This window comes from Hemiscyllium ocellatum, chromosome 14 (genome assembly GCF_020745735.1).
Source record: "Hemiscyllium ocellatum isolate sHemOce1 chromosome 14, sHemOce1.pat.X.cur, whole genome shotgun sequence".
NCBI lineage: Eukaryota > Metazoa > Chordata > Chondrichthyes > Orectolobiformes > Hemiscylliidae > Hemiscyllium > Hemiscyllium ocellatum.
Window position 1 is genome coordinate 53,183,671 of NC_083414.1, and position 25,076 is coordinate 53,208,746.

Sequence of the window (25,076 nt, forward strand, 5' to 3'; positions counted from 1 at the left end):
AAACTTGCAAGTAGTGTAAAGAACAGAATAGCAAGAGCTTCTTCAATATATATAAAAGCTTCGCGAGAGGTCAAAGTAAATATTGTAAACATCAGATGATAATGGGGAAGCAGTAAATAGCTGAGAAGTTTCACAAAATGCTTTTCATCGATCTTCAAGGTAGAAGATATGAACAGTATTCTAAAAATGCTAAATTTTCAAGGGTCAAAAGTGGGAGGAAATAAAAATAATAACAATCACTAGAGAAAAAATAATAGGGGAAATACTTGGGATAAAGTTGAGCAATTTTTCTCAACATGCTGGGTTGCATCCTTAGAGTGTTAAAGGAGGTAACTACAGAAATAATGTATACAAAGGTCGAAATTTTAGAAGACTTCTTTAATTCAGAAAAATCCCAGAGGATGAGAAAGCTGCCTCTGTAACACATTTATCTAAAAAGGGAAAGAAACAAAATAAAAGGTAATTATAGGCCAAATAGTTTAACATTTGGTAATTAAGAAAATGTTAGAGTTTATTTTTAAGGGTATATAGCAGAACAATTAGAAATACATGATGTGATCAAGTCGTGTCAACATGCTTGGTGAATATATTAGAATTCTTAGTGGAGGTATAAAAATAAGGACATCTTACTCGAACCATGAAAGTCACTAATAAGGCTACACCTACAATATTATGTAGTATTTGGTCCCCTTATCTTGTCAAAGATATACTGGCATTGGAGGCATTCCAGAGAAGATTCACTCGGTTGATCCCACACATTGACATACTGTCTTTGAAGGAAAGGTTGAATAGGTTGGTTGGATTTCGAAGAATGAGAGGTCACCTTATTGAAAGATGTAAGATTTTTGAATGGTTTGATAGAGTAATGTGGAGTAGTTGTTCCTCCTTCTCGAACAGTGGATAGAATCTCAGTGTAAGGAGTGGTCCGTTTAGGAGAGATGAGGAATTGCTTCTGTCAAAGAATAGCGAGTCTGTGAAATTCTTTACTGCAGATGGTTGTTGACGCTGGAGAATGCTCCTGTGATAATCTAGTTTACTGAATTTGCCTTTTGCCAAGGGCTGGTTGATATTGAGCAGTTAAATAACTGCCAGAGGAAGTGGTGGAGGTTCGTACAATTGCAACATTTAAGAGGCATTTGGATGGATATATGAATAGGGAGGGTTTGGAGGGATATGGGCCGGGTACTGGCAGTTGGGAATAGATTGGATTGGGATATTTGGTTGGCATGGACGGGTTGGACCGAAGGGTCTGTTTCCATGCTGTATATCTCTATGACTCGATGTTAAGATTTCCAATCTAGTTAAGTTATTCCAACTTCTACTTTCTTTTGTTGTATTTCAACCAGTGTATGAATAAAGTGTGTTTTACTTCAAATCTAATAGTTTGAACAATTGAATTGCATCTAGAACACAAAGCCTGGCACTTACCTTTACAATAAGAAAAAGTTAGGGTCTAGGCTGTCTACATAACATATTTTGATGGGGTTTGATCTTGTCCATGACAGGACCCAGATTTGGAAGTCTTTCATTTCCACCAGCTCAATTTTGCCAGTGGACAAAATGAGGAGTCCATGGTTAACATATGCAAAAAACCCACAATCTGCAGAGCCAATAAAACTGAATTGAGTTCAGACTTTTGTGGATACATTTTACTGAAGAGGGTCTGGCAAAACTGGTCCCTTCAGTTAAATTTAACCCAAACCGTCAGATTATGATTTATAACATATATAATTTTGTGCATTTAATCATTCATTCTAGAACTAAATTGTAGCTTGAAGCAAAAATGATGATTCGTCAAAAGATTTTAGTGCACAACGGATGACTGATTTCTGCTGACTGGCAAGATTCTCTGTGCATAGTAATGAAAATACAGATGAGTGGTGACCATTTTATGCTTGAAATAGGATTCTATATTTGAATGCTAAGCTTGGATCAAGAATTCATTATCACGCAAGGGAACAAGAAATGCTTTATTTCTCTCACGCTAACACTTTATGCTTGGATCAAGTAGTTAAATATTGTTCCACAATCAACCAGCTTTCAATTCTTCATTAGGTTGGCAAAGTATAACGGTGAATGTTTTCATTACCAAACTCTTGTGGATTCCATCAGATGAAAAGCTTGCTAATATATGGCCAATTGTCCTCTCATGTTAGTCAAGAATTACTAAAACAGCCTGCAATACTGTGATATCATTCACTTCAGTCTGGCTAAGCATCCTCAGAAATATCACCTTATAGGCACAGTTATCTTTTTAAAAAAGCTTCAGATACAGTTACAAGAGAATGTTTACAAATATATACAAAAAGATTATAGAACATGTGCAATTTATTTCCTCCAAAAAAGGTTCAGTGTATTGTAAAATCTGCAATTTCGCAGATTACGTATTTTCTGTCAACGTTTAATTTGTGCTTGCTAACATTTCAATTCATTGTGGCCTTTGCTAATGTTTCACAACAATAGTTTAAATATCACTCCTGAACTAAACACTCAATGTTCTCTTATAAAACCAGTGCATTACTTGTTGTCAGTACTTTGCAAGTAAAGAGAAGAAAGCAGTGCAAAATTTCACAAAATAAATATGCATGACAGGGCCTTTCTCTCTTGTTTTGGCACTGACCAGAATCATACAAACCTTTGCTGATTGCTCTGTAGTAGTTTAAATGATTTCAACTGAATTGAATAGGTGGGATGCCAAAAACTGAAATAGTGAACCAAAAACAGCTGCTTCTATACTCATGATGATAGACACCATCTACTCCAGAGATAGACGATTAAAGAATCTCTATCATGCAACTACTAAGCCCCAATTCTAACACTGGAACATATAATTGAAGAGAAGAAATTTGTAACTAGCTTGTATCCACACTGCCACATCAGGAGATTTGGATTGGATATATGACATCAACACAGATATTTGATTTGTTTGTTTTATGCTATTATCTAATGGAAAAAGGCAGCAACATCAAAATTAGTCTAGTGTGCCTATGCTAAACGGGGATGAAAATAGCCATTTCTTGACTGTTTCCCAGGAAACTATCCAGGAAATTGACATGAACAAACAACAAGACCAAATTCAAATCTAACTGGAACGTATTTTAATCTTCTTCCTTCTCCTCCTTATACACACATTACTGATCTTGAAGAAGACTATATCTGTAATTATTGTTATCTTCATTTCTGAGATCACAGATTCAAGCATTAACTTATTCCTTAGATAATAGAAAGTGAGGACAACAAAAGGACTTTCCTGATGACGGGCTTATACCTGAAATGCTGATTCTCCTGCTCTTCTGATTCTGCCTGACTGGCTGTGCTCTTCCAGCACCACACTCTCGACTTGTTCCTCAGGCGATGAGGACAAAGGTTATAACACAAATAGCTTTAGCTTCAGAAGTGGGATAAAGAGTCCAAGTATCAGATTTCTGATTTGTTTGTATTCATGAAGAAAACAAGATAGGACTGTGAATGATGAAGAGACTTCAAGGTGATTTAGACAAGTTAAAAGACTGGACAAAACAAAATAGCAGATGTACTTCATTTGGTGAATGCAAACCTGCCCACTTTGGTCTGAAAAAAAACAGAATGGCAGAATATTATTTCAATGGCAATATATTGGGAAGGATTGGAAGGAACCACGGTGGACTTATGCACTATTCTTTGAAAGTAAGCATGTAGGTGCAGTAAGTAATTATGAAGGCAAATGGTATGTTGGAGTTCATTGCAAGAAGGTTGAGTGCAGGAGCAGGAAAGTCTCGTTGCAGCTGTACAGGGCCTTGTTAAGTCCACACATGGTGTCTTTTGCACTATTTTCACCTCATTACTGAAGAAAAGAGATACATGCCATAGAAGAATTCAGCGAAGGTTCATCAGACTGATTTCTGCAATTGCAGATTTGTAGCATGAGGAAAGGTTGGGCCCACTTTGCCTCTATTCACTAGCATTTAGAAGAATGACAGGAAAACACATTCAACCACAGAATCTGACAGAACTGGACAGATTGTAAGTGGGGATGATGTTTCCCCTGGCCAGGAGTTCCAGAACAAGGGTTGCAAATTTCAGGATATGGATCAGCCATTTTGGACTGCCAAAATAAGAGATTTCTTGGCTTAGAGGGTGTGGAACCTGTAGAATTCTCTAGCACAGAAGGCTCGCAGAATGTTTCAGAGAACATCGCTGGGACACATGCATCAAACAACCCCTTCGCCCAGTGGCCAACCACTTCAACTCATCCTCCCTCTCTGCTAATGACATGCAAGTTCTGGGCTTCCTCCACCGCCAAATCCTAGCTACCCAACCCCCAGAGGAAGACCGCCTCATCTTCCACCTTGGGACCCTCCAACCATCTGGCATCAATGTCGATTTCACCAGTTTCCGCATCTCACCTCCCCCTGCTCCCCCACACTCCTGATGAAGGGATTATGCCTAAAACATCGATTCTCCTGCTCCTCGGATGCTGTCTGACTTGCTGTGCTTTTCCAGCGCCACACTTTTCGATTTTGATCTCTAGCATCAGCAGTCCTCACTTTTTCCAAGGCTGTGGAGGCTGCATCTGAGTATACTTTGGAAAGAAATAGAAAGATTTTGAGATGCTAAAGGTGTCACAAAGCTTATAGGAAGAGAGCAGGAGTATGGCTTGGTCATAGCCATGTTGAATAGTAAAGTGGTTTGATGGGTCAAATGGCTGACTCTTGCTGTTATTTTCTAAGTTTCAATGAGATTGTAATTCAAAAATGCAGTATGCACCTCAGGAAGGATCAAATTCACATTGATATTTCCATGGTGAATATTGTGTTAATGTTTACTATTGTCTCATATAATGACACAGACACAATCCTGTCCATGATGCCACTTTATGAAAGTGTGCAGAGTACTTTCTGATGCATAAAGTGGCTGCTACGTCTTTGCATTGCAGCACTGGATTCTTCAAAAAATGGCTGTGATGTGCTTTGGTGCATCTCAAGGTTCCTCAATATCATAAATATGTTAGCTATTATAACCAATCACAGAAGGCATCACAGAACCTTGCTTTTGGGCTAGTTCATCAAATTGCTTCACTGTCTTCAAACTGAAAATGAAGTTGAGCAGAAAAAAGAACTAGCTGCTGTTCACAACTCCAGGATGTGTTAAAAGGCAATCCATGTTTTTGCAGTGAATTCATTGCAAAAAGAAGGCAGTGTGGCAACAAGTTTGTGCATAACCAGGTCCTCTGCTCATTTTGGAGGACGAAGGGTGCTCTGATTACAAATACACCAAACACTGCAGCATGAATTAGCAAGGCCATAAAGATACAAACCATCTTCCGAGCTTTAGACTGAAATTAGGAAGTTCCATTGAACCTATATCAGAGCCTGATCGACCACATTTATACAGATAGCCTGTGGTTGTCATCTAATTCTGTTTGGAAAATTGAAGAGAACATTGTCTCGGATGAACCAGAAATGTGTTGGTATATATATTAGGAGCTGGGTCTCATTTCTCTGAAAAACAAAATTGACTGGTGACATAATAGAGGTCTTCAAAATTAAGAAAGATTTTGACACAATGGATGCAAAATAATATTTTCTCATAGCTAATCAAAATTAGATAGTTACCAAGTAAACAAATAGTAAATTCCAAAGCAATTTCTTTTCCCAAAGATGGTGAGAATACGTCCATTTTACAAGTCAACATTTTGACTTACTTCAAACCAAAGTCTTACAGTGACCAAGTCTCATGGTGACCATAGGTCGTGAAAAAGTAACTTAACTCAATGAATGAAAGAACTAGTGTCAAAAAACTACATACCTCCTAATTCCTTTGTCCATGATAGAGATCATTTGTGCAGGTTTCTTCTAAGAACACCCCGAATTTACAACCTGAACATTCAGATTTGTGCAGAAAAGTCTCTTTGTTTCAAGAGGCACATTATTACAGAATAGATAATTTCTGAATAATGCCACTAGAACATTGATATAAGATACAATCAAATGGTTCAATGGAAGAGAAACTTCAGTTGTGAGGATAGTTTGAAAAAATTGGAACTGGTCGTCTTGCAGATAAGAAGGCTAATAGGTGATCTAATGGAGGTTTCCAAAATCATGAGGGAGTTGGACAGAGTAGGAAACAATGGTTCCCATACGGATGAGAGAACATAGGTCTGAGTAGTTTGGGTCTGAAACACACTGCCTAGAAGCAGATTGGAGGCAGTTTTGATGGGGGCATTTAAAATGTCATTGGAATGAAAAGAATGTGCAAGGCTATGGGGAAAAAGCAAGAGACTGGAATGAGATAATGCTCCCTGTTTAACAAGATGGTGCAGGCCAGATGAGCCAAATTGCCTCCTTCTCTGCTGTAACATTTCTAATTTTCAGTGAAATCACATTCGAGGTACCACGGCATTCCTGATTAATTTCAATGCCAGCTATATGAAGGTGTTCCTTGTTCCTGAAAATGGTTTATTGTGCACAGAAAGCAATAGCATAAATTGAATCTAAATACGTAATTTAACTCACTGTCAAGGATTGTATACAGCTCTTCTCCCTCAAAGGTTTGTCTGGCATTTTTTAAAAAATTAAGTCAATACTAAAATGTTTTGTCGCAATCAGTAAAACACTAACAATTCAAAACACTGCACAGTAGAAGGTAGGTGCAAAACAAGTTTATAATAGTAATTTGTATGTCTTGACAATTTTGACTTCAACAAAAGAGCACGTAGATAAGCACCAAATAATGAAATGTCCTTATTTTACCGATATTCTATCATATGTGGGTATCATTTCACCGCTGCCTCCTCTCCATTCAATCACATGATCTGTAATTTTATCAAATAGTCTGAAATCACAAGTGTATACAGTAAACATACTTTTGTCAAAGATGCAGGCTGAAGTAACTAATTGCTGACTCAAACAAAAACAGAAATTGCTGGAAAAACTCAGCAGATCTAGTAGCATCTATGGAGAGAAATCAGAGTTAATGTTTCAGGTTGAATGACCCTTCCTCAGAACTTGTTTGTACAAGTTGCAAGCTGCTGTCATTGGACATCTAACTGCTAGAGAATCTCAATGTGTACTTGTGTGTTCCTGCATAATCTGTGCATTCTGACATTATTCATAATCATGGTTATATTTGGGCTCAATAAAAATATGCATCTGTTCCACTGAAGCGTCACCCTGCAAGGAACTCCACTACACAATGTTGTATTATTCGAATTCCAAGACAGGACAGGTGATATCTTGTTATTACAGAAGTAAATTCAGTGTCAATTCTTAAGAATAACTCAGCAATACAGGCAGTACAGTGGCACAGTGGTTAGCATTGCTGCCTCATAGCGCCAGTGACCCAGATTCGATTCCAACTTTGGGTGACTGTGTAAAGTTTATATGTTCTCCCTATCTCTGCATGGGTTTCCTCCCAGAATCCAAATATGTCCAAGTTAGCTGGGTTCGACATGGACAATACAGGGATGGGTGGGGGGGGGGTGGGAGGGTGGTGGCAGAGGGCTTGGATCTGTGTGGGGTGCGCTTTGAAAGGCTGAATGGCCTCTTTCCACACTATGACATTACCTGTGAGTATCATATTCAAAAGATCATTTGGTTTTAATTCTGATATGATACATAGGGGGTTGAAACTGTTTCATTCATCTATCATATGCAAAGGTCAGGAAGACAAAGATACAAAATAGCATTACTATAAATAAATATATCATCTTCTTCAAACATCTCAGACAAAAACAGAAATTGATGGAGAAACTCAACAGGACTGGCAGCATTTGTGAAGAGATCTGTTTTTAGTTGTTCAGATCTCAAGCATCTTATATTATCTTGTTTCTTTTTTTCCAATGAGCTTTATGCTGGATTTTTGAAATGTCCGCAACTGAACTCACATTGAGCAATTTGACTGTTTCCATGTGTTGATCAATTATCAGTACAAAAGTGATCTCATCATTTCATGCAATGTGACACTCCTTGTATTGCATGAACATTTCAGGCAAGCTGAACAAAGTACTAATGGATGAGATGCCTCCCTCAGTTGGTTCTGAACAGAAGAGCCCATTGAAACCCATTATGGTGTCACGTGCTGCAAACTCTCCATAGGTATCTACCAGAAATGCATAGTAGTCTCTGATAAGGACACATCAAAACCACCTCTTTAGCTCCGTTCCTCATCCTGATGTACCAGACTGAAGTTGCTGATTTGTTTGAACTACCTTTAAGTCTATTGCCTGGACCTTTGTTGGATAGTCCATTTGGGCAGCTTCAGGTTTTGCTAAATGGATCTCTCTTTTCTCAATGTAACTCAAAAGTCTGACTCCTCAAAATAAACCTAGGTTTCACCTGCAGAATGATCCAATTCCCAGCGTAGAACTACTCTTCCTTCTCCAACAATGTGACTGCATCCGATTACCACTGAAGGAGATTTGTGCATACAGTGCGTTCACTGAATTACTTCATGTGAACAAATGTTAATAATCTCTGATTTTAAGTAATCTGCTACTTTCTCTTCTTTTCTGTGTTTCATGGATGTGAGAGAGAATGTGCGCAAAAGGTATGTTACAAACATTACAATGCAGTACAGGCCTTTCGGCCCTTGATGTCGCCTGACCTGTGGAACCAATCTGAAGCCCACCTAACCAACACCAATCCATTCACATCCATGTGTCTATCCAATGACCATTTAAATGCCCTTAAATTTGGTGAGTCTACTATTGTTGCAGGCATTGCATTCCATGCCCCTACTATTCTCTGAGAAAAGAAACTACCTCTGATATCTGTCCTATACTATCACACCTCGATGTAAAGTTATGTCCCCTCATGCTCACCATCGCCAACCAAGGAAAAAGGCTCTCACCTAGCTAACCCTCTGATGATCTTATATGTCTCAATTAAGTCACTTGTCAACCTTCTCTCTAATGAAAACAACCTCAAGTCCCTCAGCCTTCCCTCATAAGACATTCCTTCCATTCCAGGCAACATCATCATAAATCTCCTCTGAACCCTTTCCAAAGTTTCCACATTCTTCCTTTTGTGCGGTGACCAGAACTGTACGCAATACTCCAAGTGGGGCCACACCAGAATTTTGTACAGCTGCAGCATGATCTTGCATTTCCGAAACTCAGTGTCTCTATTAATAAAAGCTAACACACCATATGCCTTCTTAACAACACTATCAACCTGGGTGACAATTATCAAGGATCTATGTACCTGGACAATGAGATGTCTCTGCACATCTACACTACCAAGAATCATACCATTAGCCTAGTGCTCTGCATTTCTGTTACGCCTTCCAAAGTGAACCACCTCATACTTTTCCACATTAAACTCCATTTGCCACCTCTCAGCCCAGCTCTGCAAAATATCGACATCTCTCTGTAACCTACAACATCCTTTACCAATATCCACAATTCTACTGACTTTACTGTCATCCACAAATTTACTAATCCACCCTTCTATGCCCTCATCCATGTCATTTATTTAAACAACAAAAACAGTGGACCCAAAACTGATACTTGCGGTACCCCACTGGTAATTGAACTCCAGGATGAATATTTCCCATCAACTACCTTCTTTCAGCTGGCCAATTTCTGATCTAAACCATTAAGTCACCCTCAATTCCATGCCTACTCTGGGAAACCTGATCAAAAGCCTTACTGAAATCCATATATATCGCATCAACGACTTTACCCTCAATTACCCTGTTTGGTCACCTTCTCAAAGAACTCAATAAGGTTTATGAGGCATGATCAACCCATCACAAAACCTTGTTGACTATCCTTAATTAGCATATTAATCTCTAGCTGATTATAAATCCTATCTCTTATAACTCTTTCTAACACTTTACCCACAACCAAAGTAAGGCTCACTGGTCTATAGTTTCCAGGGTTGTCTCTACTCCCTTTCTTGAACAAGGGCACAACACTTCCTATCCTCCAGTCTTCGGGCACTATTCCTGTAGACAATGTCAAGAAGATCAAAGCCAAAGGCTCGGCAATCTCCTCTCTGGCTTTCCAGAGAATCCTGGGATAAATCCCAATCAGCCCAGGGGACTTATCTATTTTTACACTTGCCAGAATTGCTAACATACTCCTCCTTATGCATTTCAATCCCATCTAGTCTGGTAGCCTGTACCTCAGTATTCTCCTCAACCACATTGTCTTTTTCTAGTGTGAATGGTGATGAAAAGTATTCATTTAGCGCTTCCCCATTTCCTCTGACTCCACGCACAACTTCCCACTACTATGCTTGATTGGCCCTAGTCTTACCCTAATCATTCTTTTATTGCTGATATAACTGTAGAAAGCCTTAGGTGGGGGTTTCCTTGATCCTATCTGCTAATGAATTCTCATGTCCCCTCCTGGCTCTTCTTAGCTCTCTCTTTGGATCTTTCCTGGCTATCTTGTAACTCTCAAGCTCCCTAATTGAGCCATCACATCTCATTCTAACATAAGTCTTCTTCTTCCTCTTGACAAGAGGTTCAACTTTTTTAGTAAACCATGGCTCCTGCGCTCGACAACTTCTTCCCTGCCTGACCGATATATACTTATCAAGGACCCGCAGTAGTTGGTCCTTGAATAAACTCCACATTTCAATTGTTCCCATCCCCTGTAGTTTCCTTACCCATCCTATGTATCCTAAATCTTGCCTAAACACATCATAATTGCCTTTCCCCCAGCTACAACTCTTGCCCTGATATATATATACTTAAAGTAAACATAATTGAATTATGGTCACTCTCACCAAAGTGCTCACCTACCTCCAATTCTAACACCCTGTCCAGGTTTATTACCCAGTACTAAATTTAATGTAGTCTGTCACATATTGTGCCACGAAACCCTCCTGCAGACATTGAGCAAAAACTGACCCACTTGAATTATAGCATTCCCAGTCAATATTTGGAAAGTTAAAGTCCCCCAAAATAACCACCCTGTCACTCTCGCTCCTATTGAGGATCATCTTTGCTGTCCTATCCTTTACATTTCTGGAACTATTTGGATGCCTATAGAAAACTCCCAACAGAGTTACCTCTCCTTTTCTGCTCCTAATCTCAGCCCATACTACCTCAGTAGACAGGCCCTCAAATGCTCTTTCTGCGATCATTGTACTGTCCTTGACTAACAGTGCCACACCACCCACTCTTTTACCATCTTCTCTGTTCTTGCTGAAACATCTAAATCCTGAAACCTGCAATAGCCATGCCTGTCCCTGCTCTACCCATGTCTCTGAAATGGCCACAACATCGAAATCCCAGGTTCCAATCCAGGTATTTTGCCAGGCATTAACATACCCTGCATTTGAGAGACTTTACTGTGAAACATTTTTCATTGAACTTCAAAATCAGGGTTTGGGGAAACGCATCACTCCTCATTTTTAAAAGGAAAAAGAAAATTAAAAGCTACCTGTTATTGCTGGAAAAGGGGAAAAGTAAGAATAATTCAATTCATCTCTCTCTCTCTCTCTCTCTTTCTCTCTCTCTCTCTCTCTCGGCCATGACACATGGGAAAGTATTTTACTTATGCTGTTGTAATTATCTGTCATTGTGTTTTTCAAAAATTGCATCTTTGGCAGAGGTGAATGCATTCTATTCCAATATTAAAAGTCCTGTGTAATGTGTTCAAAAAGTGATTAATTAGAATCTTATTTTGAATTTCTCAGTTGTTTAAATTAAAAGGCTCCAGAAACTGTTTCAGATGTATTTATCAGCTTGTCATACAAATCAGTTAATCTGTTTGGAATCTCTGAACAGAACATCAGGACTTGGCAAGAATTTGGAAAAGATTAAGCAGTTCTGAATAAAACTTAATTATGAAGTTGCAAATAATTTATTTTCTCTTTCAGGGAACTAACTGAACACAATTACTGTCGATGTATGTATATTTCTGCTCCTATTGACTTGCAATATGATTGTTTGAAAATCTGTTCAATAGATCAAATTCAAAATCCAAGATTCTGTCACATTCTGAACACCAGCAAGATCATTTGAAAGTGGGGAAAACCAGATGTTGAGACAAGCAGAGAATATTTCATTTCAGGAAGAGGCATTTCACCCCATTGTGTCAATGCTTTTTGTCAACAAGTATTAACCATCTGAAAAAGACTGTTTCCTCCCCAGGAAAACAAAACATCAAGATATGGGAAAATACCCAGGGACATCTATACCCATTTGGAAATGTATAGAATCATATATACCTACAATGTGGAAACAGGCCATTTGGCCCAACCAGTCCACACTGGCCCTCTGAAGAGTATCCCACCCAGACCCATTCCCTTACCCTATTACTTTTACATTTCCCCTGACTAATGCACCTAACCTACAAATTCATGAACACAATGGGCAATTGAGCATGGCCAATTCACCTAACCTGCACATCTTTGGACTGTGGGAGGAAACCAGAGCACCTGGAGGAAATCCATGCAGACATGGGGAGAATGTGCAAACTCCACGCAGACAGTTGCCTGAGGCTGGAATCAAGCCTGGGTCCCCTGACAAAAATATTTACAGCAGAAACAATAACAGTAATTCAAAACAAAAATGCAGGCTCCTTCAGTATTAGGTGTAACACTGCCTTTGTTGATGCTGTAATGCCAGAGGGTATACTTCTCATATAGTCAGGCCATAATTTTTGTGAAGACAAAGAGCCTATTCATCATAATGATAGCAGTGGGGAACCAAACCAGGAAGATTTGCACCTAAGCAGAGTGCACATCTTTCCATTGAAATGGGTTTTAATTTGAACATCCATAGTTCATTGAGGCAATAGCATGTGTAAAAGAGCACCTGCCTCAGACTGATCTGATGTTGACTATGAGGATATCCAAAACTTCAGTTAACCATTTTAGACCTGGTAGAAGGAGCTCTGAAGCTGGAGGGTTAAGGTGCCCTTTTTGTCATGGGACAACCTTTAGGTGAGTTCTGTTGCCATTTGTTACAAGTGTGTTGAAAAGTACAAACACATTGAGACTTGAAAAGTGTCATTAAAAGGAGCCATTGCAAGGAGCTGACATAAGGAATCATTAAGCTATCAAGGCTTTTAACCCTCTTGACCTGGAAATTTGAAAAAAAAGGCCTGCAGGCTTATAAAGAAATTAGTCTATTCTCGACTACCTGCTGGCATAAGGCTGAAGGTCATTATTATCGACTTAGTCTTTGTGGTTGATTACGTAACCTTTCATTATCTCAGTGGGATGAGAGATTCATTCTTGAGCTTTTATTTGAAAAATGAATTAACCAATAGACGCTTAACAACAATTTAATCTCAGCATGGGTACTGAGGTCTGCTCATTCTGGATACTGAATGAGTTGGTATGGACAGTGTAAGAGAAAGGGTGCTGAGTCAGAGCTTTTCGAATTAGCACTAAGTTGGAATAGGGAATGTGTAGGACCAGAGGTTAGGTTTAGAAGCATAGCGATAATAGATAGCCATAGACACGGGTGGGTGGGAGGGAAGAGGGTCATTAAGTACAGCATCACAGTTTGATGCGGAAGGTGTGAAGGAGCCATGAGATCATGATATGGATGAGTTGTCATTTTTTGGGCATGAGGACTATGTGGACATTGAGGGGGTGAGAGGAGTGAGAGCGGCAGGACTTTATTGTTTCTCTAATATCTTTGATAAAAAATGTTTCAGCACAGCGAGTCAGGCCTTTGACACAGTTCATACCCACACAACCACCACCCCCTTTGTGCAGTTTCAGGGGTCAGCCATCATCATTTCAATAAAACGTAGCCCCTCTCTGAATGAAAATGTCAGATTCCAAGATGGCTTCTCCCAGGTTATGCGCATGGAGCTGGGAATTGTTTTGACTCTGTGGTCCTCAGTTCAAGAGAGGTTTTCTGATCTGATTTCCGGGATCCAGGGGTTGACTAATCAGAAATGCTAAACAAATTAGGCCATCATTCGTGTTTTGAAGAATTAAGAGAGACCTTATTGAAACAAACAGGATGTTCTGGGGTTGACAGGGTAGATGTTGCAAATATGTTTCCAATAGTGTGAGAATATCGAACTTGGCAACTCAGTTACAGAATAAGCAGACACTCATTTAAAACTGAGATGCACAGGAATTTCTTCTTTCAGAGGATAGTGAATGGCTGGAATTTTCAGAGTGGTGAAAGCTAGATCACTCAAAGTATTTAAAGAGGTGGTCAGTAGATTTCAATTACTGTGGAGTTCAGAACTGTGATGAACTTTCACAGAAGTGGAGTTGAGGCCTGGGGAAAGACAACCATGGTCCGATTGAATGGAAGGATGGACTTGTGGGATTGAATGGCCAATTCCTACTCCTATTTCTTATGTTTCTCCTGTTCATCGTTCCTCCTGTTCCCCTTCACCCACTGCCTGGACAGTTATTATGTCTGTACTCTTCTTGTTTCCTGTACTTTCTTTACCACTTCTTCTCATCTTGCTGATTCATCTCCATTCATTGCTCCTTCTAACTGCTCATCACTTCTAACCATTTAAGTGTAAAGGAGCAGCAATGGGAGGAAAGGGTGAACAAAGTGGGAAGTTGAATTGGTTGAGGAATGGTGAAAAGAATGGGGGAGGTAATTGGGACTGGTGTAATTGATGTGAGAGAGTGCTTACAATGTGGCAGGAAACAAGAAAGCAATGGATCAGATTACAAGAATCAGGCAGTGGGAGGGAGTGGATGGGAGAAAGTAGACGGCAAGGAGTAGGAGATATATGTAAACGAATGTTGGGCAGCAGTGGACAATAGCAGCAGCAGAAACTTTGTCATGCGAATGAATGAAGTGAAAGCAGATTTGATGTTTGACAGTAAGAGTTACAATACAAATGTAAGTTGCCAAGCTTCTGGAACCCTGCAATAAGCACTGTAACAAAGCATTACAGTTCTCTTCCTAGGTAATGTTACATTTCTGGTATGAATCAATCATGTGAAAATTACAGCCAACAGCTGTATGTACTAAAAGTTAAAGGAATGGCAAAATGGTGGTTGAAATTCTAATAGCACTTAGAAGATAAAAGTGCAGTTTGTGCGATTTGAAGTAAATTGAAAGGTATCATTGCTGAGAGTGGGGCAGGTGACTTTTCCAGTTATCTGCTAGCCTTCCCCATGAGGTAAAAGTTTCACGTATTTATGCCTTGGTTTGTGATCTTGACACTTATCAAAGTCTGTTAGGGTTTGTTATTTCCCATTTTACCTGAAAACAAACCTAAATGCTCAAATATACACAGGGGATCATTTGCCATGAATATAAATAATGCATTAAGTATTATCACTTCTTACTTGAATGGAAACCATTTTCAGGCTGTTAAAATCCATGAAGATTACAAAGCAGGTTTGTGTTAGAAGTAAAGAAGTTTAAATCATTCTCATAACTGATTGAATGTGATTGCAATGCTGTGCCTTAGAATGAGACCCAGAAGACCGTAAAAAATCTGAGAGATATAAATCAAAAGGAAAAGATGTGCAATTGCAACACTGCTCCTTGAAATGAGATCCGGAAGGCCATAAAAAATCTGAGAGATAAAAATCAAAAATAAAGGACTTGCATTGATATGGTACCTTGATCAATCTCAGGACATCCCAAAGTTTTGGACACTGTCCTAAATGTAAAATGCAGCAGATGATTGTGCACAATCAGCCACAAAATTACTACCAGATGATCTATTTTTAATTATACTGGTTGAGGAATAAATATCGATCAGGTTACTAGGGATAAGTGCCCACTCTTTGAAATCGGGTTCAGAGATTTATACAGTAGTGTGACAGCATGCAATCTTAATTTCGTGTTCCATTGGAGGAGTAACATATTCACAATGCTCCATGAAGTAGTGAACTGGGCTTGTTTTAGCTTCTGTTTTGTGCAGAAGTCCCTTGAGTGGATTGGAATCTGGAGATCTGGGTTTGCATACTACTTCTGGACTCTGGCTGACATTTGAACACATAAACAGGGAAAACAGGAGCAGTAGTAGAGCATTCAGCCCTTCAAGTCTGTTCTGCCATTCATCGTGATCATGGCTGATCCTCCATCACAAAAGCCTATACCTGCTGTCCCCCATATCTTTTGATTCCAGGTGTTATTGGTTTTTACCCTAAAGTGTAAAACCTCACATTTATCCACGTTACACTGCATCTGTCATGCACTTGTCCACTTGCTCAGCTTGTTTGTATCATACTGAAGCACTTCTTCATTCTCCTTACAGCTTAGCCTTCCACCCAGCTTTGTATTGTCTGTAAATTTACATCTCGTGCTCTCATCTACATCATTAACGCTTATTGTCAATAGCTAAAGTCCAAGCTCTGATGTCTGTAGAATCGTATTAGTCATTGCCTGCCATTCAAAGTAAGACCAAATCTACCTAACAATGGAGCACCAATTATCCTTCCTGAATTGTGATTCCATGACAAAAGGAATGTAGTTGCGTGTTGAATGAATTTCCTTATATAAGTAGGTAAAATTGTGTAAAGAAGATGCATGTGTGGGAGTTACAAATCTGATCGAGAGATTTGATCTTATAAAGTATATAACTAAAATTTAAGAAGTGTGTGGATTTGTGGAGATTAAATTAGTTTTAAAATTTCAACATCATGTAATACATTACATTGTAAAATAATTCCTTTTTCTACCGTGAGCTCAACAGGCTGAGTCAAATGGGACTGAAACATTATTATGTTGGGCAAATAGCAACTCATGTAATGAAACAGTACAAGCAAAGATTAACATCCAGCCAGGCACTATAATGTATTCTTTACAGCACTTATTCATCTTAAAAATGCCACCTATTGATCCAAGCTTTTTCTCCTTCTAAACTGAAGATTGTGTCTCTTATTGGAAAAAGGATTGCAGCAAACCTCACAAACCTCACCTCTCAACCAGCCAGGTAAAGGTCTTCTCCACAAAAGCTTCAGGATAAAATTAACAATGGTACCTATACAGAGGTCCAACAATGTGTAAACCAAAAGCAATATGCATAAAATGCTAAGAAAGCCAAATCTGCACTGCCAAAGATGATCCCAATAGATCGCTGAACTTTATGGTGTGATACTTCAACATCAGATGAAATATAATCCAAAGGCTTTGATTGTATGTAGGTATTGAAAAGAGCTAGTTATAATTTGTTTATGAGTCCATGGATGTATAGGTCAGTTGGTGCATTACTATAGTAACATTGTTTATGATTATCTTCTTTGGTTGTTCCTCAGGTTCAAGGATGACTTGCTTCTACTCTGGAGGGGATGGATGAGACATTTGGGTTCTGTGCTGGTTGAATAGGCCAATACTGATGAGGTGGGTGAGTGAGACACTCTGGACTCTATGGTCTTTACTTACATTAGGCCTCAGTGTGTCCCACTTGGTGATGCTCAAAGTGGTTGGCACTTTCACCGAGGCAATCTTTAAACTAATCAAAGCCTTTGGATTATATTTCATCTGATGTTGAAGTATCACACCATAAAGTGCAGCTATCTATTGGATCATCTTGCTTAAACAGCAACATGCCAACAGACATAAGTTGCGCTTCCACACATTTAGCTGGTCTTTCAACTTTATTTGAACTATCTAAACATACTTAGCTAAAAGCTTTTGTTTTTAATCAAAATAAATAAACAAAGTAATCTTTATTAACCCTCCAAACAAACAAATGCTTTGATAATGATAGGAAAGGCTCACCACTGTGACATTTCTCTCTGGAGGTTGATGTAAACTTCCAAATGACAATTCATACTATGACTTGGTTCAAAACAATTAAAGTCAGGAGAAAAATATTTTGATAAAATAATAGATAGTTCCTATTAAATATTGCTAATTCAAGATATCTATCTCTTCTTATCAGATAATCAGATGTTCCTGGATGATTTTCCAGTTTCTAAATCATCAGACAACTCTAATACATGATTCATTGATGAGAAAGAAAACATTTGTTAAAATTACATTGATCAACAGCCTTTCTGCAAACTATACTTCATCAGGGCAGGACTTGTAAACTTAATGGTAAACTTAATGGTGTATTGCTGAACTAAGAAACCAGGGAGGAGAAAGTGAGGACTGCAGATGCTGGAGATCAGAGTTGAAAATGTGTTGCTGGAAAAGCGCAGCAGGTCAGGCAGCATCCAAAGAGCAGGAGAATCGACGTTTTGGACATGAGCCTTTCCAGCAACACATTTTCAGCTAAGAAACCAGGGAGTGCAGATTTATAGTTCCTTGCAAGTGGAGCCGCAGTCAGGTAGGATAGTGAAGAAGGTGTGTTGTATGTTTGCCTTTATTAGTCAGTGCATTGAGTAAAAGAGTTGGGAGGCCATGTTGTCGCTGTATAGGACATTGGTTCGGCCAGTTTTGGAATACTGCATTTATTTCTGGTTTCCCTGCTGGAGGAAGGATGTTGTGAAACTTGAAAATGTTCACAAAAGATTTGTAAGGATGTTCCCAAGGTTGGAGGGTTCAAGCTATAGGGAGAGGCTGGGGCTATTTCACTGGAGTGTCGGAGTCTGAGGGGATGACCTAATAGAGGTTTATAAAATAGGGGCATGGATAGGGTAAATAGACAAAGTCTTTTCCCTGGGGTGGAGGAGTCAAAAATTAGAGGGCATAGGTTTTGAGTGAGAGAGAAAAGGGACCTAAGGGACAATTTCTTCACTCAGAGGGTGTTGCGTGCATGGAGTGTGCTGCCAGACAAATTGGTAGGGGCTGGTATAATTACAACATTTAAAAGGCATTTGCATGAGTATACGAATAGAAAGGGCTCAGAGGTATATGTGCCAAGTGCCAGCAAATGGGACAAGATCATTTTAGAATATATGGTCAGCATGGATGAGTTGTACCAAAAGGTTTGTTTCCATGCTGATTAATACTGTGACTTCATGAAGTTAAAGTGAATGGGATTACTAAAGGTTGTAGTTAAAAATGATAAAACAGACTAAAGTTACATCTGTATGAAGGTGTCAGTCTTGAATTCAGTTTGTTTTTCAAGCCTCTGTTTATGCATCTACTTACAAATATAGGATCCCATTCATGTTTTTAAAAGAATGTTTGTCATTTTTTTCTGCGATTTCAGAAGTTTTATGCATGTGAACACTTCTATTCAGGCTATCAAGTCCATTTTCAAGTCATAAACAAGGCCATTGTGCTGCCTGGCCTGCTGTGCTTTGACCAGCAACACATTTTCAGCTGTGATCTCCAGCATCGGCAGACCTCATTTTTTACTCGAACATTTTTTCTTGTTCCCTCTCAAAATGTACTCTGCATGAAATTTCTATCTGCCCAATGTATGAACCTCTCACTTCCTGCTGAAGTCACATACAATCCCTTCAGAGATAACAAAATCCACCATTTTTTTCTGTTATCTGCAAATACAGATATTGCAGTTGACTTTGGTACAAACTGTGAATTGCATCCATTTTTAAAATCCTTTCTGTATCCCAGGTTTCTGTTCAAACCCATTTGTACATTGCAAAACCCAAGTCTGCTATGAGCCAACATAATCAGGCAACATTTTAAAATGTAATTGAAGTGTCCTGACATATATTCCTTGACGTATCTTAACTGTAACATGGTGAAGCTTGAATACTACAGATAAAGCGTGTATCACAAAAAGGAGCATTTTGAATCCTAGTGTCAATTGACTTAGAGAATTTCCTTATTCTAAATAACCAAAGCAACTTAAAACGTACATAATTTATTTTCAGTAATAGTGAGGTACAATATTCAATTCCATAAGTCAATTTAAAATAACCTTACACCCAAAACCAATTAAAACACATCTATTAGTGTCCTCACACCCAAAGGTTCCAGCTTATATTTAAAGCTTTATCAAAGACCTGCTAATGAGTGTATTTAACAGAAACTCCCAGTGGTGATTAATTTACAGAGGATGTAACTGGTTTGCAGGCAAAAGTCTGCTTTTAGTGTGATCTTTTCAAAAATGAGCATAAGAGATCATAAAAACTCAAATTATTTTGAATGCAATTTGGGCTTAGAATGCTCAAATCAGATGAATTGTATAGAAATAAGAATTGTAAGTGTCAATTATAAATATAGACAACTGTATTCTCATGCTCGGTTTCAAGCCATTTATCTTCTGGATTAGTGATGCTGGAAGAGCACAGCAGTTCAGGCAGCATCCAACGAGCAGCGAAATCGATGTTTCGGGCAAAAGCCCTTCATCAGGAATAAAAGGTCAAGCCATTTATATTGATTCAGGAGAACAATGTCCCAATATATTCACTCTTTGCAGATTTTAATTATTTACAGGATTCTAGTTCAGAAAATGTGATTAATCAATGCTCATGTGAAATCTGGAGAAAAATAGCCACCTAACATCTATAATTTCTTCATTAGAAGGTTACGTTTTTACATTAAATTATTTTATCATATATTTGTAAAATTCTTTTACTATTTCTCTTCATTTCATGAATCAGTCATTCTTCATCATGCTTGTTGGCCTTCCTAGTCTTTCCTCTATATTTTCTACAGCCATTTTAGTATAATTTTGTTTCATTATCCTTAGTTTGTCATAACTCTTGAAGTTAAAAATCACATAACACCAGATTATAGTCCAACAGGTTTATTTGAAAGTATAAGCTTTCAGAGCTTGTACTTTCAAATGTTGGACTATAACCTGGTGCTGTGTGACTTTTAACTTTGTCCACCTCAGTCCAACTCAGTCACATCATATCTCTTGAAGCCTCTTATTAATTCCCTTGGTTTTGATGTCATGGCACTGGACTTGATAATCCATTTCCTTGCTTGATGTTCTGGCAAGATGGGTTTGGATAGCTCCGGAGCAGATGGTGAAATTTGATTTCAATAAAAAAATAGAATAAAAAGCAGATCTAATGGTGACCACGTAACCATTGCTGATCCATCTGTTCACTAATATTCTTGAGGGAAGCAAATCTGCTGTCCTTGCCTGATCTGGCTGACACCTGACCCCATACCCACAGCAATGTGGTTGACTCTTAACTGCCGTCTGGGCAATAAATACTGGGCTCAGCAGTGATGTCCACATCCTATGAAAGAATTAAATAAAAAGTCCATCTTCACCGGAACACATTTATAGCTAGTATTTACATTTATTTAGGATTAATTTAATAAACTGGCATTGAATGCATCTGGGAAGCACAGTGGCTCACTGGTTAGCACTGTTACCTCACAGCGCCAGAGATGTAGGTTCAATTCCAGCCTTGGGTGACTGTCTGTTTGGACAAAGTTTAAAATCACACAACCCATTCTAAAAGATGAAAGGCTTAACAATCCAGGCTTATTCAATATATCACTGTATGACTCTACAACTTTCTGCTACAAATTCTGTGTCTTAAGATCTTATACTCCACAACCACCTGATGAAGGAGCAGCACTCTGAAAGCTAGTGCTTACAAATAAACCTGTTGGACTACAACCTGGTGTTGTGTGATTTTTAACTTTGTCCATCGTAGTCCAACACCAGACCAGCTCTTCCACATCATGTCTGTGTGGAGTTTGTGTGTTCTCCCTGTGTTTGTATGGATTTCTGTTGACTGCTCCAATTTATTTCTACAGTCCAAAAATGTGCAGGTGAGGCAGATTGGCCATAGTTTATTGTCTCTAGTGTCGAGGGATATGGGTTAGCCACGGTAAAAGTGGATTTATGGGGATGGGGTGCTGGTCACAGTGGGATGTTCCTTAGGAGGTCAGTGGAGACTTGATAGGTTCAATGGCCTTTTTCAGCACTGCAGAAATTCTATACTTCAGTAATTCAACAAATTATTTTATAGCCCACAGCAAAAGTACAGACCATTTCAACCAGGCCCAGTGCCTTACTCTGTGTGTTGTATCTTCATCTTCTTCCCATGAATGTTCTTCCTTTTATATACTCTTTTGCCCCTTCTCTATGTTATTCCATATCCAGGCATTTAAAGTCCAACTGACTATTTTGGATCCTTAATTACAATTGAAAGCTGTTTAGGTTATTTATCTGCCTGTGTTTCCACATTCCTCAGAGATGCTGTCAACTACTCGATAAAGGCATGTCAATTGAACCTCTGATGGTGCATCCTGCAATCAGAATTCAGTGATATTGGAATGGTGGATCTTCGGGGTGAAGAAATGTTTTATAATAAACTATATCAAACTTCATGGGTTGCTGCAGCCATATCTATCCACATAGTGCTCTGCTTTGTGTTCTAATGTGCCAGATGGGTGGTGAGGCATTGAGCAATATGAAGGTGTTATACTCATTGGTCTGTTTTGTTTTTTTTTGTATTCATTGGATATAGGCCTGCTGAGGAGGCAGCATTTCTGTATGCACGCAGTCACATGTAAGCTGGACCAGACAAAGATCGCAAATTTCTTTCCATAAAGGGTATGGATGAGCGGATGGGTTTTCATGGCAATTGACATTGGTTACATGATTACCATTAGACCAGCTTTTAATTCCCAAATTTATTAATTTCAAACTTCACTATCTGTTGTGGTGGGTTTCAAATACATGTCCCCAGAATATTAGCCTTATGGATTACTTGTCTGTTGACATTACCATTATGTCGTCACCCTCTCCATAGTGTTGATATAACTGGACTATTTCAATCTTTACATGATGGAAAGTTCGAGAAAATTGATAACAAGGTCACTGAATATGGGTGAAAACATTCAGACATTTATCTGATGCAAATATTATCTGTTATTTGGCACTATAGCCTGGATGTCATGGCTTCTACATCCCATCACAGCTCAAGTGCTGGTGACCATTGTGGAAAATCAATGAGAGACCCCAGACTTGACTTTAAAATAGATGCACTGAAGGAATTGATAATAGTTGGTTCATTGATCTTTTCCTGAGGAGTTCCTCCACTGATTGCTCCTCAATATCCTTGACCAACTCGTGTTACATCAGTGGATAGGCACTAGAGTTGTTTCCTACAAGTTATGATGATTATACATGCAGTAATTATGATTGACATTAATTGCATTGGTAAAAATAAACAAATTAATTTCCCCATCTGCTCGACTATTAAGCTTTTCTTTATTTTGCATACATGTAGCACCAACAGCCACAAGCCCTTAAAAATATGAGAAAAATAAATTGTGTTTCCAGAAATTTTTGTTGAAGTTTTAGTAAATACAACTTCAGATCCACTTTTAAATGTTTACTGTCAATAAAATAACAATCTACTTGTAATTTTATTAAAATTACAGTGAATTTTAAACATTAAGAATTTATTAAGATGGCTAGCTATGAAGGGACCACTTTATTAGTATGAAGTTAAATAACATTAATTTTAAGAATATTAAATGTTTTACAATTTAATTGGCTCAAATGAAATGCTGTTGGCAGCATTCCAGTAACAGTTGTGAAAAGTAAAGCTGATCATTTCTGTTTAAAGGCTATTATTACCGAACAAAATCATTTTTTATTAACTTTTACTTTTACTATTTTTAAGGCTTTATTGATGTAAGAGCACTTAACTCCTAAGCTGATGCAACCAAAGTTTAGAGGTGTTTAATTCAATGACATTTGTTTGTCTAATAGTCATCGAAATGAAATAACTTTAAAAAAATCTAACCAACTGCAATCTCATTTGCATTGAATATCTAATAATTATTGCATTGAACAGCTAATAATTATTTCCACATTTTCCACATGTTTCCTGTATTAACATTTATGCAATATGATTGGAGACATCTTTGAATATTTGCATGCAATTACTTTTCTAAACTTTGAGAAAAGCTAAAGTTTACAGTATACTGTTTTCCGATGCCATATCAACTTGGGACAAAGGATGCAATTTCTGTTTAAAGTGATGTGTATTAACTTTTGCTTGTTCATGATACCACCTTTGGCAGCTGCCAGGTTCTAAAATCTTAAAGAAGTATCCAGTGAGGCCAAAGCAGCTTCTGGTTTTTGTGCAATCCAATGACAGAAATATTCAGCAGCATCTGGACATTTGATGTATTCATTTCCTGTGGTACCATAATAACTGCCATAAATGAGCTTCTGTTTCATGTTTGGATTAATGACTTTCATATAACAACAGCTGAAGTCCAAGTCCCTGTGCTTCACAATTCAACCTTTAAATTAACTCTCCCCTCTACATCCATATTTTAATTTCCTACCCATCAGCAAGTTTTATGATAGATGAGCATTGTCTATTAAATTCACTCTTTGTTGCTGTTTACCATTAGGCAGCACAAATTCAGTTCATGATTTTTATTGTTTCTATTGGTATTTCCATGTATTTGGTTATGAGTACAAATCTTTAATTGCACCTTTTTCTTCCTTCAAAGTCTCATAGGTCCTGGTAACATCAACCATAGGAGATGCATAATCTCAACATTCTCTTTCTACAGGTGCAAGACATTTTACTATCAATACATGGGAACTGGGGGTTTACTCATGACAGTCAGGGCTGAGCAATGTTATCCACATCTGAATCTATGGATAAAATTGACAGAATTAACATTCTTTCATGGTCAATGTAACCCAACATTTTTCTTTCATTCGGTTAAGTTTCTAATGATTGAAATCGAGGAGAATACAATTTTGGATAATAATCAAAAAGACAACTTTTACTGCCTCAGCGCTGTTGTACATAGCATGCTGAATGATCTTTTTTTCTGTAGTATTTATTTTTCAATAAATAAGAGTTCCAATATCCATAATCATAGTCATGGAACACCACAACAGAAACAAATGCTCTAGTGGATGATTTTCCCACTTCATAGACCAGTGGTGTGAAAGGTCAGATCAATATTTACAATGTGACCACAAGCTCAGTCTCTTAAATGTAGATTTAAAAACAAACAAAAATCAAATTTCCAGTGTGAAAATGTCAGTCACTTTATTTGCTGTCCCCAAATCGCAACCAAACCTTCATTCAAAAATCAAGCATTCTAGATCTACTGAACCAAATGCCATTGGTCAGAAATACTAAACCAGATATCTTGTTTGCAAATTGTTGACATAGGTACAACAAAATATGGTGTGGTAATTTACAGGAAGAAAACTGTAGAAAAAAATGAATAAAATTGCTGGAAAGATATCCAACAAATAAAGTACAGCAGTATCAAACCATCATGTAGCTATATACATTCAACCCAAATAGGTGTTTGCCACTCGAGGGGTGACAAACAAGTGGTCAGGCCTGCATATCAAAAATCTATCGAGC